Genomic DNA, 18,520 nt, shown 5'->3' on the forward strand with positions numbered 1-18,520 from the left:
TTTCTTGTGGAAAAAGTTTAAGAAGCCCAGCTTTAAAATTCTTAAAGGGTTTCAAAGTAGCAGTGTGGGATAACTCCGTAATATATTTCTTTGCTATGATTAATTTCAAGGGCATTTTTTGTTTTGAAAATAACAAATACCATAAACATGAACAATAAAGCTTAAGATTTTAAGATAAACCACATTCTGACTTAGTACCGCTTTAGAACTAGTTAGATTTAAAGTATCTGGAACAATACAATTTTTTTTAAGTAATGGTCACATACAAACAAGTATGCATTTCACCTGTTTAAGACACCATGATTCTTTGGAAAGGAGAAGATACATAACCTAAATACAACAGTATCAAAAAGGAATCCAGTATTTCAAATTTTCTCACAGTTTTGGTATTTCTCAAAAGAGGTAAAAATAGATAATTTTTTTAATAAATTAATTTCTGCATATTTCAAGTGCTTCCTTTCTGATAAAAGGCAAACATAAACAAAAGGTAACTTTAGAGTTTAATGTATCCATGTTAAATGCTACTTGATACAAGTTAGCAAAATATTCTTGGAAAAATTTTGATACTTATTATTTTCATAGAGTAATTAAAAACTGCAACAAAGCCATGAAAATAAAATAGCTGACATTTTCTAGAGCTATTCTACACATATATTTTAATTATATGGTTTACATATTTAAAAATCAATACCCTATTTAAATACATATGTATATATGCAGGTATGCATAATGTATAGTAAAAAAGTATTTTAAAGACTATACAATCTAGTAACAAGTAAGCTATAGCTTATCAAAATTTAATTCTTTTGAGGAGGCTAGGGATATAATTCAGTGATAAGAGCACATGCTGAATATGATGGGGCCCTGGATCACACCCCAAACAGTACACACACAAATTATTTTGAAGCTTTCTTTATAAGCTATACAAGAAAAAAATAGTCTACTTTATAACCAAGCCCACTCTTTACATAAAAAATTATAGTATACATTTTCAGGCTCGAGAATGGTTCAGCAGTTAAGAGCACTAGCTACTTCTTCCACCAAACCCAGGTTCAAGTCCCAGAACCCATGATGCATAGACATGCATGCAGACAAAGCATCCATACACATAAACAACTGTACATTTTGAAAAAGCAAGATGGAAGAATGCAACGAATAGAAGTGTTTTAGAATTAAACATATTTGGCTTGGAATCTCCTTAAGGCTTGCCACTAGAACAAGTGTCTTAAACATGATAAGTTTGTTTCCATGTTTGTAAAACAAGAATACTACAGCTTCACTGAAAAACGGGATAGTTTTAAAATGATACACAGTATCAGGATGCTTTTTCTACTTTGCACACTTCATCCTGTGACCTTGAGTTAGGCACTTAATCATCCTATAAGTTAGTTTTATAATATGTCAACTTCAGGGAATTGAGACAATGTAAAGATTCCAGAAGAGTTTCTGGCACATGAAAACCATTCACTATTTCTACCAGGTGTAGTAGAGCAAACCTATGATCTCATCACTTGTGGGAAGAGGCAAAAGGATCCAAGTCAGTCTGGTCTACACAGTACATTCTAGTCCAGCCAAGTGTACACAGTGAGACCCTGCCTCCTCTTCTCTTTCTCTGTCTCTGTCTCTCTGTTTCTCTGTCTCTGTCTCTCTCTGTCTCTCTCTCTCTCTCTCTCTCTCACACACACACACACCAACAAAAACCCAGAACAAAACAAAGCACCACAAACCAAAAGGTATTAACACCTGACTGAAAAAGATTAATTTTATTTCCTTCCTGTATTTAACTCAAATCCACCTCCTGAAAATAAAAAGTCATCATAATGATTTTTTTTTAATAGCCTACTTCAATGCTGGGTGTGGTGGTACACGCTTTTATTCTAGAACTGGAGAGGCAGAAGCAGGAAAATCTGCTTGGTCTATACAGGGAATCCCAGGCAGACCATATATTGAAAACACTATCTTGACAAGGAAAGTGAAAAAAAAAATTAAAAAGAACTATAAAGGGGGAACATAAAAAGGAGAATTTGGTGTTTCAAATGCTTTACTGAGTAGTCTAAAAAGGGTTCCCCTGGCTATAGTGGTGCACACCTTAACCCCAGTACTCAGATAGAGGCAGGTGGAGCTTCCTAATGAGACCATGCTTACAACAAAGCAAGACAAACAAAGCAAAATTCCCACAAACTTATGTAATGGCAACAGCTTTGGAACAAGTACACAATTAAGTGGGTGATTTTGAAAGGCTCGACATTTGACAACTACATAAATGCTGGTATTTTTAAAATAGTCATATTAATGTATAGATTTATCTTCTATACTATAGTTAGTTGGTCATTTACAGTTTTAAGAATGAAGTAACTCTAATGCTATTTTTTCTCTTTCCGAAAATAGATACTATGACAATCCCAACCCAATATAAAAAAACTTCAAAAATGAACAGACCACTTAACAAAATTAAAAAGCTAGTTAAAGCCTGATTTCAAAAATAGCATGTGTACAGGACACAAATTTTATTCCATCTCCCTAGCCTGAAGTACATATTTTCTTCAACTATATAGCTTGTGAATGTTGAGTCAACTGAGAAATCAAAGAAATACATGATTTTTACAAACTAAAGATGTAGAACCTTAAACTTCAGAAAACAAATGTATGTCAAGGCAATTATTTGTGAGCTATATAGCTATGCCAATCTCTTACAGGTTCCTAACTTCAGTTTCTTTAAGTTGTGAATAACTGCTTCTTCTTTACATACTTTTTAGAATTAAACAATATTATGGGGGACATACTTAACACAATTCCTGACAAATAACAGGCAATCAAGTTGGCAATACTCTTGTTATTAAATAACCTTTCTAAATATCACTTTGGGCCTAAAAAGGATAATGCAATCTCATAAAACTCAACTCGTTAAAATTAACCCTAGATTTTTACCCAAACAAATTACACATACTACAATTATCTAAAATCACTTTTATTAATTAATTTCCTTAGAGAAAATATTCTAATCATACAAAATATGCTTTAAAATGGGAATGATGGCTTTAAGTAGAAAGAAACAGGTTTTCAAAGTGCGAAAATCAAGTAAACACTAAAACTCCACTATAGTCATTTTTAAAAATAAAACACAAACAACTCAGGAAATGTTACATATTATTTAAAATTCATAATAGGTGTATAAGAAAATAAAATCAGCAGTTTAAACATACACCCCAATGTATATCAAAGTAGTATATTTACACCAAAAAATTACAACCAGCAGGAAAAAAAGATACCATCTCTTTTAAAATTAAAAAAAGGGGTGGAGGGATTATCTTGAACACTGATAATTCAAAAAAGTAAAAAATGATATAGTATTGCTGCTAAGAAATATGTGACTTGAGAGCAGAGTGCAGACATGTCTTAGAGAAACATAATCTAATAAAAAGTATTAAGTAATAGGAAATTCTTTTAACTCACTCATTGTGTGTGTGTACACATACATACATACATATATATATATGTATATATCATTTCATCTTCGTGTGAAGTTTTCTATTCACCAGTCAGATAATCACACCAGTCATTTTTCTCAGATGAACATAAGAATATCTACAAATGGATTCAGGTCAGATTGAAAAATTCTAAAAACATAAACTATTATTACAAAAGATAACTATTGGAAATAGTATATTTTAAAATTATCTCTAGTTTTTAAGAGCATAAATTAATATCAAAACAAACTTAGTATGCTTAAAATATTAAAATAAGCATTTTCAAGATTAATAATTAATTAGGCTTCTTTAAAAGTACCTAGTTAGTACCTTGATAAACAGAAACTACATTTCTCTCAAAGGAATTTACCTCCAGATCTCCCAATAACTCAACAGAAAAGTGAAATATTAGCCTAAAATTTTTAGAAGTATTTTCAAATTATGCTTTTCTTAATAAGTAAGAGAGATAAATAACACTATATAAAACTCAATGTTAGCTTTTACTTAATTTTGTTAAGTCTTATTTTGAGAAAGGAAAAATATAATAATCTATGTCAAAATCTAATACAGACATGTCAGATGTTTCTTTGACAGTCTGATGACAGATTAGCATAAAAATTAAATAAGAAATTCATTTAGAAAGTCTTAAAAGTACACTTTTGAGTTCGGTAGTATGGCTGAAATAAAAAAGTTTTCGCTATATCAATTGGTATAGCTCTGCTCATGCTTTAAAACTCTTAATAACAATCACTATGCAAAACCAAAACTGTTTACTACCATAGTAAAAAAATCTTCATTTTCATCCCTACTGAAAAGCCTTAATCTTTCTTCAGATACACCACTTTTTCTTCTTGAATGTAGGCAGCAGTAAAATAATTTCTAGCACAGGTTCAAAAGTACGTCCAAATATCTTCAGTAAACAAAAGGGATGAGTGACCTTAAAAAGCACCCCAAACACACTTCTTAAAATGCTGAGAGTAATTATGTGTTTAATTTTAACTTTGGTTTACTAGATTTTCATTATTTACATTAAGGTTGTTTTAATTTCCAAGTTATACAAGTTATTGGTAACTGCATACTCAAAAATGGAAAGTCATGGAGTTGATGTTAGGATACTAGGAACATGTCGGTACAATAAGAATATTTCTCCAAATACTGTAACCAGAATGATAAAATTACTGTAATGTTCGTTGGTTGTTATCTTTTCACTGAATTAAACAGAGAAAGGGGAGCACAAAATTTGTCACTGGTGAACATCTTAACCAATGCAGGTGACTTCCAATAGACTACCCATAATCCTTCATGAAACATAAATTGTTATCTCCGACTAAATTACCCAGAATAGAAAGTCCAAGAATTAAATTTTCTCCTTTAAAAACAACCTATATCTGAGCCAAACAAAAGTACTTCCAAGTAACTTTAAAGAAGTGTTTACGAGCTCTAATGAAAGCATCACTAACTGAACATTACTTACAAATTACAAAAGATGCAGAACTGGGATAATAAGAGAAGAACGGACTAGCTGTAATCTAACTGCAAAGACTTAAGAAGAAAATATGTCAATCGCACTGATATCTAGTAGATTGATTCAAACATCTGCATAAGGCTCCTTGGAACTTATAAAACTAAATAAAGTTGCCCCTGTTTATGAAAACTAAGCAAGAAGTACTTTTTCCCCCATTATCTTTCATGGAAATAGGTTCATTTCTTGACACACCGTTCCTTTCTAATCAGAAGTTGAAAAGATAATCACAAGGCCTTTCAAACATTTTTAATGACGCCTTTGCCCAACCCTTTACATGCCCCCGCCCCCAAACACCAAACCCTCTGCTTTCTCAAGCCGGGAAGTCTTCCTCACTTAGGCATTCCCTCCTGGCACACCCCCTACCAGCACCCCCCCTCACCCCCGTAGGCCAGAGGCCCCGTAGCAAACAGAGTCGAACAGGAGCAGGCAGCACAAAGACAGGAATGGGAGATTAGTGGGAGGGAGGGAGGCCGGGATTGGGGCTCAGCAGGAGCTTCAGGCTTTTTAAAATTCAAACTGCTCCCCGACCAATACAAATCACGGACACGCTGCTGACTACTACACGGATTTATAGCATTAAAAACATGCCTAGTACGTGACAGCTATATTAACTTCACTCTTTTTAACATTTATCCATACGTTTGCAGGAAGTGGGGAGCAATCTTTAAAAGCAGAATGTTAAACTCAAAAGTAACCAGCAGAAAAGTTACTTAGTCCATCAACAGAGATAAAAACTTAAGACACAAAACACTTAAAGCAATGTTTAACCATTACTATTAAAACGAGGGACGTTACCGAAGTGCTGCTTCCTTTTAACAAATGAGTTTTCTTTCAGCGAGTAAGAAACAAAATAGCAAACGGGACATTTCTTTTTCTGTGCAATCTGTAAGCCTGACGATTTAAAAAAAAAAAAAAAGTGTTTCCATCTCACGCCAACTTCCATTACCGAAGCTGCCACAAACAAGCGCCCAACATCTGCCTTCCTCGTGAACTAGAGCTTGTTAAGGTACAGAACTGGTATTTGTCTCCAGCATTTACAGATACATTTGACCTATTAAAATGACACCTCGCTCATTACACAGTCAAACATCATGGTACAAACAGCCAATGACAACCCTGGGACCTCACGAAGATCTGCCCTGACAAAAAAGGATGGCACCTTCTACTTGTGTGTGTGTGTGTGTTTTCTAAAACCTCCCAAAGATTTTAAGAGTAACTTAACTTCGATCCTTTGAAAGGGAACAGGTTTCATCCTTATCTCGGCCTAAGCTCAGAACATTTCCAATTCTTTGTAAGCCTGCACACGCTTAGGCTAGGAAGTACCTGGGGGTTTCATGTACAGTCATGTAAAATTATCCTTACATAACACACACAAATCCAAAGTGGCAGAGTATACCTGTCAAGTACTTTACACTTAGCTCTGAATATAAAGTCCATGTGCAACACACACTGTCAAACAACAGAAAAGCTCCCGGGCGAGGAGGTGCCGCGTCTACTACGCTATGACTTTCTATATTAAATATACATGCGGACGGTTTAATCCTTCTACAAAGAAGACCAGGCTTTATTAACTTTTCAACCTCCAAACAAGTTTGGCAGAGCATTCCCACCGGAGCCGGGTCTGAGTATTTACATTTGTTTCACTAACTGAAACTACTTCCTCCCTTCATGGGGTCACAGGGGGAAGAAGGGGGGTTGTTTGTTTCACTGGGACGTTCCCCACTCCCGGACCGGGAAAGTTGTAAATATGGGGACGATCGGGGCACATTGGCCGATAGTTGTATTGTTTCCGCCTCCTCGCTAGCTCCGGCTCCTCTCCCGGGCGAGGCCTGTCACCGACCAGCCGTCGCTCCGCTCAGCCCGGAGCTCTCCTAATCCCCGAGCTCAAGTAGATTCCGCTGGCCCGCGGCCTGCACTCTCCGCCGGGCCTACGCCTCCCCGGCCGCCCGGCAGGAGCCCCCGCTTCCCCGTCACCCAAGCCGGCCGGGCGAGAGGAGGAACCAAACCCGCCGCCACCCAGGGTGCCCGCCGCCGGGAGAAGGAGCGAACTCTCGACTCGCCCCGTGGAAGAGACCTGGGGCCGCTGAGGAAACGGCGGGGAGGGGAGAGAGGAGGAGAAACGCTGAGGACCTGGCGCCGGCGCCGCCGCCGCCACCGCCGCCACTGCCGCCGGAGCCGCCGCCGCCGAAATAAAGAGCAGGAATTTACCTGGGCGAATCGGCGTCTGGATCCGAGCGGAGGCCGAGGCCGCTGTGGCGAGAGACTATAATCCGGGCCGGGAGGGGGGGTGGCTACGGCTCCTCTTCCGTCTCCTCAGTGCAGGGAACATGTAGAGCCGGGGGGAGACCAGCCGAGAAGACAAATCGCTGCTTCTTCTTCCTCCTCCTCCTTCTCCCACATAGAAACACTCACAAACACCCGAGCAGGGGCCCGAGCTACCGGGGGGGCATCGCCGCGGGCCCGGGAACCAATCCTCCTGTCGGCGGGGGCGTCCCTCCCTGCGGCTCGCTGGTGTCGGGTGAGTCGGTACCGACGGAGGGGGGGGGGAGGGCGGGCGGGGGGGAAGGAGCCCTGTGTGTGTGTCTCTCTCTCTCGTTCCGTCTCTCCCTCTCAGAACAAAATGCCGACCGGAAGTGCAGCTGCAGGAATGACTCCCTCCGCCGGCGCCAAACACTAACAACCACCCCCTCTTCCCCACTCCACTTCCGCCACCGCCGCCGCCGCCGCCACAGCCGCCGCCGCCGCCGCCACTCGGGCTCGCAGCTCGGCCTCAGCGGAACCGGCTCCCGCGGACCCGGGGGCTCGGCGGCGACGGCGACGACGGCGCTTCTTCTCGGCGTCCTTGTCCCGCCCTGGACGGCCGCCGCCCGTGGTGTCGCTCCTGCCCGGCGGCCGCTACGCCGCTGCTCGGGCGGCCGACTCTCCCCGGCTTGAGCGTTCCTGGAGGCGACAGCAGCCGGGCGCTGGGCCGGAGCGGTGGCCGAGCAGCCGGGCGCGCTCGCTTGTCTCGAGCGCTCCGGGCCTCATAGGCCGCGGACGGCGGCGAGCGGAGGTCGCCCCGCGCACCCTGCCTCGGCGGCCATCAGCCCCGGGGAAGCCGAGCTCGGGCGGCCGGCCGGCCGGTGGATGCCGACGGTGCGCCTTGTAAACGGTCCCCGCAGCCGTGATGGATGGATCGCACGTCTCCCGTCCTTGGAGCGGCCGGACTCTATCCGTCTGTGTTATTTCTGCGGAGGACACAATCCTCGGAGGGGAAGGTTCCCAGCCTGGCTGAGTTTGGAATCGTGATCGTGGTGCATTAATTTCTGGAAATACACGGGCGCTGATGGATTTGCTTTTTTTTTTCTTTTTTTGCCGGTGGTTTGATTCATCCCTGATAGTCGGGTTACAGGCTAAGGCCTGTAGGCGACGCTGTGCGAGCGAGGAGCCGGTCGCTCCGGCGCGGCGGTCTAGGTGTGGGTGGAGCCGAGGCCGTCCGGACGCTGGGCACCGGAACCCGGGGACCGGCGCACTTCAGACGACGTTTTCCTCTTTATGTTTGAAACTCAGGCACTGGACAAGGCTGGAGTGCAAAATGTGAATAGACATACAGTACCGGGCCTGTCTGTAGTGTCTTACTGTAAGACAAGTGGGAATTCCATCGCTACACAGCTTTTTCTATTATTATTTTTTTTGTATAAATTAAAAGGGTCTGTTCTTCGGTAAAAGGTACCAGTAGGTAAGCGGATTCTACTCAGGAGGAAGCATACTATTTTTTTTAAATGAATTAAGTTGTCAGCTTCAAATTTTATTCGTTTGTGTACAGATGTGCTAGAAGTATGTGGGGCAGCTCACCTACAGGTTTTTCTGTTTTTTAGAAGTCGCTGGGGGCTAGGTGTTAAGATTTTGTCTTTACTACTCTCCAGACCCTGTGGAGCAAGTCAGGAGCTAAAGAGTCATGCAGGGAAAGGGGAAGAAAGGAACCCGATTGGCATCCTTGCAAATAGAACTATGTCTCGCCATGCTGCTGCTGTCTTTCCCCAGAGCGTCCGTAGAAGTTGTCTCCGTGTGCAGGGTTTCGCTCGGGTGCCACCTGGTGCCTCCACCGCTCCTGTTTACCTTCCAGGTTGGCGGCTTCCTTCTCATTCTGTCATCCGGGCTTTCAGTCTTGCCTTACTCTTTGCCCAGTAGCCCGGCAGCTTCAGGAGATGAAGTTTAGCTTTTCTTCGCTGGTGTTATGTATGCATCGCGCTGTGGATGCCTCTGGCATCCTCCTCCCTTATTTCTGAACTCTACCCTTTAATACGAGTTTATATATATACCTAAAAGAACAAATGGTGAAAACAAGAAAAAAATATAGACGGAACTGAGGTAAGTTTATTAGAGGTCAGTCTTCTGGACATTCGAAAGCTCATAAAGGTGATGATTGCTTTGAAGTTTCTCTAGATGATATGACAGCGGCCAGTGCATTTGTTGATCAAATGACCTTTTCCATAGTGAGCTGATTCATTGTGCTCTCATGAGTCACAAAACTTCATTCTTAATCCTGTCTGCCCTCCTTCTTGCAAAATACACGCTGTTTTGACTGAACCAAAGTCTAAGAATTTGGTGGGCTCAGCTCAAACACAGCACTACTAGGAAAGTTCATTGAGCAAGTATTTATTAGTCACACAATGTGTGGCACTGTGATTCAAAAGGTGTATGTTTCAAAGCCTGCCAGGCCGTGGATAAAGGACCACATATGACTACTTTGGTTACCCTTAATTATGATGCTGTCAAGCGAGGCAAAAGCTAGAGGAGTTTATTTGTAAGTTTGCTGAAGTAAAAATTCTGTGAGAGATGAGGGCAAGCTTCGTGTCGGTATTTTATTCACCGCTGAGGTTGGTGCTGATTTACCTTTGCTTACCTTATTGTAGCACTTGAGATACCAATTGAAAATGATTTTGAAAACTATAAAGGTAGGAAATTTGATTTCCTAGTAGCAGGAAGAGGAGGTCTTATAACTTCAGTATAGCAGTAAACTGGAAGCTGTATAGAAAAAGCTTTAGTTATATTTTAAATTTCTTTATTTCATTTACAGAATTTTTGGACAAGAATACAGTTTTAATAACTATTTTTACACACATTAGCTTAAGTAATTAAATATTTAGTTACAGTCAACAATCTGCTTTATTAATTTTGAGAACAGATTTAAGTAACTTACAAATGACTTAAAATGCTTTTCACTCAGTTTCAAAGTTCGTTTTCCTTATGGAAGCACAATTATCTTCCTGTATACTTTCTTGAATGTTACTGGTGAGCTATTAATTTTGCATGCCTCAGTAAAGACAGTTGATAGACTGTTTGGTACAAAGTCTTGGCATGGTTGCAGCATTTAATCCAAACTTGAATTTAAAAACATAATTTGGTGTGTGCGTGTTCATGTGTGAAGGTGTATACGTGTGGAAGCTAGAGGTGAATTAAGGTGTCATTCCCCAGAAGCTGCCAACCTTCCTTTTTAAGAGAAGGTTTCTCCTGGGACGTGTGAATCTGTGTTAGGTAAACTAGACTAGCTATCTGAAAGTCCCAGGGATCCTCCTGTCTAAGCTGACACCTGTGCACCACCGTGTCCAGCTTGCTGGGAATCAAATCAGTTCTTCGGGTTTATATTTTACCAACTGAGCAATCTCCCCACACCCAAAATTAATAACTTTAATTTATTCCCTCAAACATATTGAAGATTTATTAGGTGCTAATTAGCTCTTTTCTAGGCACCTCATATAAAACAGTGAATGAAAGCAGACAAGGGCTCACTTTCTTTGAAGGTTTTTCCGATCCCAGAATTAAATAATTTCAGCGCTTAAGAGTATTTCCTCATGGAATCAATTAGTATTTTGCTTTCCTAAATTTAAGATCTTTGTTGTTTTGAGTCAGGCACTCACTATGTAGTGTAGGCTGGTCTTGATTCTTCGCCCTCCTGTCTCAGCCTGCAGACGCTGAGATGACTGGTACACACCCCTACACAACAACTTCAAACTGAGCTCTTTCATAGTCTCAGTTACTCTGCTAGTGATGTTGTTTTCTCGTCTGTTTGCTCAACACCTGTCTTCCTCAACACTGCTAATATGTTTTGCTTCTATATTTTTAACTTATCTCCAAAGCCAGTTGATTTTTGCACCTTGCATTAAGGAGAGAGTTTCCTGACTCATTTATTTGCTGGAATGTTCCATGTCTATTCCCATTTGTATTTTTGATCTGTGGATTACAAAGATATACAGTATTTTAGAAGGACTTTTTAACTGTGATGTTGTTGCCAGAAAATTGGCAAAGCTGATAAATTTATATTTTAGTGAATATTTATATTCAAGATAGTTGCAATTTGCCTTAAAGTAATAAGAATAAAAGAGTTTTAAAAATGATCTTGTCACTATTTATATCTGACAATAAATTTTATATATTTACATATATATAATAGGAACACATTTTTAAGAGGGAGAGAACAGCAGATAAAAAACAGTGTGTATGTCTTGTGGATTTTATAATAGACTCAAAATTACTTCATATTTAGGATAAGTAAATTACCTTTAGATTGACTTAAACTTTGGTGAAGAGTTAAGGATGCTGATTCTGAGGGTAGAACTTAAAATTGTCAGATGACTTAACATAAATATAGTACTATTTTAGCTTTTGTGGGTTTCTTAAAAGATTTTTATTTGTGTGTCTTTGGCTGGAATATCCTCAGAAGTCAGAAGAGGGAGCTGTAGCCCTCAAGTTGGACTACACGTGTTTGTGCACCACTGGGACCAGTGCCATGGTGCTTGGAACCAAACAAGCCTCTAGAAGAACAGGAGGCACCCTTAACCACTAAGCCATCTCTCTAGCTTCATTTCAGGTTTGTTTTTGTGTGTTTGTCTTTTGTTTTTGTCTTTTTCAGTCAGGGTCTCACTGTGTAGATCTGACCGAGAACTCACTTTGTAGACTAGGATAGCCTCATACTCAGATCCACCTGCCTCCTCTACAGTGCTGGGATTAAAGGCGTGCACCATCACTCACAAGGTTTAAAATAAATATTTATCTTGTTTGTGTGTGTGTGAATTTACTAGGTTACATTTTTTAAAGTATATTTCTTACCGTGAGTTATAGCTATAAGCAAAAGGAGGATGTTTTCTTTGTGTTTCTTGAAAACAAAGCAAAGTTCAGATTTTTGTTTATTTTCCCACTAGAAAATGGAAAAGGGAATGTTAGAATGTTGTCTATAAAATAGTGAATTTTAGAAGAGACACTAAATATTTTAAAGGAGATTTGATGTTCTTTTCAAAAAGGTATCTTCAGGGTTAAGAGCAGGAAATAAAAATGTTGGTTTAAAATGTCAATCATAATTCAGACTGTACAGAAGAAGTGTTTTCTTGATTGGTCTATATCCGATGTACTTAGATCAGGAACTATTGCTAATCTGTTTGGTGCATTTTGTAAGCTAATATTTTGTACAGCAAAATAATAAATGTGGGCCAAATGTAAGGCTTCTATTCCTTCCTTAACTTTCTTCTCTTAACTTTTGTACCCATGTTCTTAAGAAAACTAATTGCCATCTTTTGCAGAGTAATTATCATAAGAATAAATTATGTTTTAAAGTTATAAAAACTGTCCCCATTCAAAAAAAATAGGCAGCCATTCAATAAGGTTTCTCTGCTTAGTTAGCTTTGATTTCCTACCCAGTTTATCCTGTTTGTTAAAATAAATGTGCTTAAAATTGTGTATAGAATTTTAAAATGGGAAAGGTACAAGAATTGTGAACATAATTAAGAGAAGTGTGTGATGAGAATATGTGTATATACCCCAAAGACGGTAAGAGGTTTTTAATAAAATGTCAATATCTCATTACACTTTCATCTTACTCTCTATAGATTTCAGTATTTTATTGTGGTTGACTTAAGAGACTTAAAAAGCGTTGGCTTTCACCATATCTGAGAGGCCAGTCGGCTACACATCAAGAAACTGTTTCAAGAAACTAAACCTAAACAGAATTGTCTTTTCAGACTTCTGGTGCCGGATTCCTTTAAGTAACAGCTACATTAAATCCTACATTTTTTAAAAAGTGGCTAAGCATAAATTTTACCAGGGAAATAACTCCAGCTGAACCAAATCCTGTGTGCTCAGCAATGTACTAATTAATGCCCTGTAAACTGTGTATTCTCCACTAACCAGCAGGCGGAGTGAGTCGCCTTAAAGGTAAGCCTTAGGAAGGCCACATGACTTCCTGTTTTGCATTTAACTGTTGCAGCAGCTGTTCTGCTTTAGTCTGGTGTGGCAAACAGCAATCAGAAAGGGACAAAGGCTACTAGTGTTAGATGTGGAGATAGTGACATATCTAACCACCAAAATTACCTTAGAGGGAGCAAATTGGAGGAAAACTTTAAGATCCTAACATTTTTATGTTAAACAGTCTTACACTCCTGGTTAAATTAGGAACAGCTCAAAGAAGAATAATGGAACAAAAAAATCTTTTAAAAACCAGATGTTAAACTAAGAAGTAAAATGTGCAAACTGCCAGGTACTAATTCTCATTTTACTCTGGGCGGTGAAAGGTGAATCTGAGCAAAGCAGAGAGCACCAAACATGAGGGAGAGAAATGTAAATAGAAACAGAAGTGGGAATGTCACTGTGCTGTAGTCTAGGATGGCCAAACAGAAAACAGTGACTTAGAGCCCTCACAAATTGCTCTGCAGATGTTAGATAGCATTTCTTAAGTACTTTGTATTTAAAGTTGAAATTGAGTTCTAAATAGACACATTTTTAAAATACAAATAAATAGAACAAAATTTTGGGTTTTAAAATGCACACTATAGCTAAGTGATACATTTTGCTAGAATATTTTTACTATGAAGTGATTTTTCACTTTAAACACTGAGAATAGAATTGTTTTCATTTTCCATCATAAACACGACAAATAGTGCAATAGTGTCTTTGTAAGATTTATTTGAGGTGTGACCGAGTGATATGTCAACTTTTAATGTCTCTTCAAACTTTTAATGAGCCTCAAAATGCCTAGACACATGTTAGATTAATAGATATGATCTATTTGTTATTTCAAGTAGAACTTTTTAAGACCTGGGTTGTAACTGACTGCATCAAAATAAATTTAAAGACTCATACTGTGAAGCTAAACAACGAGCTGAATTGCAGTATCCTACAACCTACCTAATACAAGGTTGCAGCAATGCTGTCTGAACTGCTTCAGACGATGTCAACTTTTTGTCAAATGTATGTTAACTCATTTATTCATTTAAAAATGCTCCTTGAGCTCCTCACTACTTCCATATCATGTAAAAACCTTCGTTATAAACTAGACAAAGCCTTAAATTCAGTGAAAATGCCACTGAAAATTTGGACATTTGTACAAATTAAATATGTGCCACCAGTTCTGAGGAAATGGTCCTTAGGAGGAGATCATTTAGCAATGGGGCTAGAGATAGTATTAATGAAGGATTTTGAAGTCAGTTCTCTTGTAATGCTCTGTTATTATATCTGTTATGTATGTCCTGGTATTAAGTCTGTTATAATTATGAAATGAGTCTGAAACAAAACTCATCTCATGTCCTATAGGAATTTGGTATGAAAATAAATAAAATACAGATTGTGATGGGTTTGAGCTGAAAAATTGTGTGAACAATCTAACCTTTTAAAGTCACATTTTAAATTTTTCTAATGCTTCTACATATGGAAAAATCGCTGGAATAGTTTTTAGTAAGCACATTAGTAAAGTGGTAATAACTATTATGAACCATTTCCTTATTGCAACCTTAATGCATATCAAAATCTAATGGAATAATTCTTGTCACTTCAATCATCATTTTAGAATATATAGTATATACAAGTTTTATCTAGTTTTTACTTAATGTGAACTATAACTTAACTTATAATCAAAAAAAGGAAAGAAAATAGCTCATACCTTGTCTTATTCTGGAAGAACTAAAGGTGACATTAGGGATATCAATATGGTGACTTCCAGTGAGCAAAAGTAGGAAAAATCAGTATAAAATTTATTTTTCCCTAAAAAATCAGAAATAAAAGTTTAGTGAGAAATGTGTACTCACAATGGAAATGCTGTTTTTAGTATTGCTCCTTGGACTGAGGAGTTGACTCAGTAGAGTGAACCTGGGACCAACACCTAGAACCCACATGAGGTAAAGATGGACCTGATGGCACATCCCTCATCTCAGCTACAGGGTACAGGGAGCAAACAGGCAGTTTCCTGGGGATCACTGGACAGCCGGCCTAGCCTATTCGGTGTAGTCCAGGCCATTAAGGAACCCTGTCTCAAAAAATAAGTGACCTCTAAGGTGGTGGGTTTCTGGCCTACACATGTATGAACACCCCTGTATATGTGCATCAGCATATACATAAACACACGAGTACAAAGATGTAAATTGTTTTTAATAGTCATGTTTCTGATGTAGCAACTTCTCTCTTCCTTCACATGTAGTGTCTGTTTTACCTTGCATTTAATCCTGAGATGAGCTTTAATTAGATTTTTCCTGTACATTCACATAGTCTTCAAAACGTTTCCATATGTAAGGAGAAAAATCAGTATTAAACCAGAAGACCTCTAGTAGTATTTGACAGTATTTTACATATGCAAAGATAATTTAGGGCATATTTTTGCAGGGTATATAAATGAAGCATTGCAAAAAATATTTTTAAAAAATTTCCTGACTCCTGCATGGGACCAACCTAGGCCCTCTGTGTGTGGGTGACAGTTGTGTAGCTTGGTCTGTTTGTGGGGTCCTTAGCAGTGGGACCAGGATCTATCTTATTGGAACTTATTCCTTATGGCTGGGTGCCTTGCTTAGCCTTGATGCAGGGTGGAAGAACTTGTTCTTACCTCAACTTGCTATGCCAGGCTTTGTTGATGCCCCATGGGAGGCCTTACCCTTTCCAAGGAATGGGTGGAGGGGTGGGGGAGGGGAGTAGAAAGGAGGTGAGGGGAAGGAAAGGGAGGAGAGGAGGGAGGAGAAACTGGTTGGTATGTAAAATAAAATTTTAAAAATGAATTTAAAAATTTTTTAAATTTACTGGCTTGCTTTAGAACTTTGAATGTGATGGCAGCAAGGGATTCAGATAAACCCTTGTGTTTAATTTGTATTTACATTAAATCTAGCTATAGTATTGCTATAAGAATCTTACAGTTATAAATGGTATCACTTTAAGGAGTGCTCACTAAAAAACTAGTTTGGAAATCATTTTGAGGATTATTAAATTAATGAAAAAAGAATATCATGAAAATATGTGGATTTGTAGATCCAAACTTGGAAGATGGCAGTTCTTTAGGTTAGAATGAACAAGACTGGTGTGGAGGTGACATCTGATTTCATAGCACTTGAGGCAGAAGAATCATGAGTTCAAGGCCAACCTGAGCTACGTAGTAAGACCCTATCTCAACAAATAGCAACAACAAAAAAAGATGTGATAAAACAATGTTATAAACCTAGAGACTTTTCAATCACTGAGCACGTGGACCATCTACATCCTGGAAACAGTAGATGGGAAATGAGTAATTGTTTCTTTCCTTATTTAGCTAATGACATAGATTACTATCGAATACATTTAAAACAAACAGTAAGTTGCATCAGAAGTAGTGTGAAATTACTGCGGCTCATGAGGGTTTTAATAAAGCTTTGCAGCATGGTAAATTTTGAATGTCATTGAAGTAATTTCCAAATAGCTGACAGGGAAATACAGGAACTAAATCAGTTATTCTAATGAAGAGGCAGAACATATAAAAACATATGTGCATTACAAGGTTTTATAGTCTGAAACCCAGTTTGGATGCATCAGACAAAGAGGCCGAGATGTACTCTAGTCTAAAAGAGTGGCTTTTAGTCCCACAGATAAATATGAAAGCTTTGCATTTTCAAATAGTTGCACAGTAACAGTAGAACTGCTGCCTACGTTACCCAGACAAGATAAGATAAAGTGGCAGACCTGGAAATGACATACAATTTTAAAATATGAATCTAGTTGTTTAAAGTAGCTACTCTTTGACATACTGCTCTTTTACCTGAACTTCTGTTATGACTATATTGTTCTTGTAACTTCAATTAAAGCAACAAACCAAGCAAACAAAAACTGCTTGAGCGATGAAGTGAAAGCTAAAAGGTGAAAGAGGATGGAGGAAGGAAACTCAATAAGAAATTACTGTAATCATATATTCAAATCATATATGAAGGCTGGGATATAAAAGCAACTGAAGCGGAGCAGGAAGATTTGAAAAATAAGATAGAATCAAAGACAAGTCAATGAGTGTGTAAGAGAAAGGATGAGGGAGTTGAGTGTTCCTGATCCTGCTGGCTTAGTGCTCTAGATGGTCAATGGTGTACTTGAGACAGGTACAGGACCAAGTGTAGGCTTCAAGCCCAAACAGTAAGTTTGGTGTTAGAAAAGTTACAACTGAGGTGGCTGTTGACTCGGGCTGTCTGGCTAGGTAGTTGGAAATATGTACAGATATCCAGGTAGGAGTCATCTTCATATATGTGCTAATTGAAGCTAAAAAGTTGAGCACAGAAAATTTATTAAAAAAAATAACCAAGAATTATAAGGGATACTTGCTATGGTTTAATAACCCACGATTTTCCCTATAAAACATTCTAGAACTTTTTATTGTGTTCATTCCAATATTCCAGATGCTAGTACCCTGTTAAATCTTACATCACCTAATCCTGGGAGTTACTCAGTTACTGTGTTTTTTACATTTTGAAGATCAGGAAAACAAGTGGGTTGGTTTCCTAAGACAGCAAGAGGTTAACTACTCTGAAGTAGCTAATTATTAACATTAAAGGATACTTTGAATCTAGATATTGACAATTTAGCTACACCTTCTCTACTTTCCAGTCTTTCAGGAGATTTTAGTTGGAATCCAATCTCACATCCACCTGACTAGTTATTACTGCCCAGCCTTTCTCGGTTGGCTTTGTTTCTCTTCCTGCTAACCCTCTCATAACAGCCATCCAGTCACTTAGTTTCTACCCTCTCCACACATTTTGGGTCTTTTAAATCAAAGATAATTTTATGTTTTTCATGGTTCCTGTTGCCTAATGGTAAGAGGGATTACAAGGGGAGTGGAAGTGAAGATTGTGCCTGCCATTTATTACAGAGCAGTGTTTCTCAACCTGTGGGTTGTGACCCCTCGGGGTCAAATGACCCTTTCACAGGGGTTGCCTAAGACCATCTGTGTATCAGATGTCTACATTATGATTCATAATGGTAGCAAAATTGCAGTTATGAAGTAGCAATGAAAATAATTTTATGGTTGGAGGTCACCACAACATGAGAGGTTGCAGCATTAGAAAGGCTAAGAACCACTGCTATAGAGATTTATGTTTTGCAGTAGTAAAACACGACAATCAAAAGGTTGATGGCTCAGTGGTAATTGCACTTGCCTTGTATGCCTGAGTTCTATTCGGAACCCACTTAAAGGTAGTTGAAGAAAGCTGACTCCAAAAAGTTGTCCATTCACACTTTGCCATGTACATGCCTACACATACAGTAACAATTTTCAAAATTCATGGATGGC

At 38.9% G+C, this 18,520-nt stretch overlaps 1 protein-coding gene across 2 annotated transcripts in view; it reads right to left on the reverse strand.

Moving 5' to 3' along the window:
* The window catches only part of Nipbl (NIPBL cohesin loading factor), a 153,700-nt gene extending 146,164 nt beyond the window's left edge, over positions 1 to 7,536 (reverse strand). For both annotated transcript variants that reach the window (XM_048428991.3, XM_048428995.3), the window contains exon 1: positions 7,201 to 7,536. The gene's annotated coding sequence lies outside the window, so the exon portion shown is untranslated. The remainder of the gene's footprint in view (positions 1 to 7,200) is intronic.
* Positions 7,537 to 18,520: the final 10,984 nt, after the last annotated feature.

This window comes from Myodes glareolus, chromosome 15 (genome assembly GCF_982192425.1).
Source record: "Myodes glareolus chromosome 15, mMyoGla1.1, whole genome shotgun sequence".
Taxonomy (NCBI): domain Eukaryota; kingdom Metazoa; phylum Chordata; class Mammalia; order Rodentia; family Cricetidae; genus Myodes; species Myodes glareolus.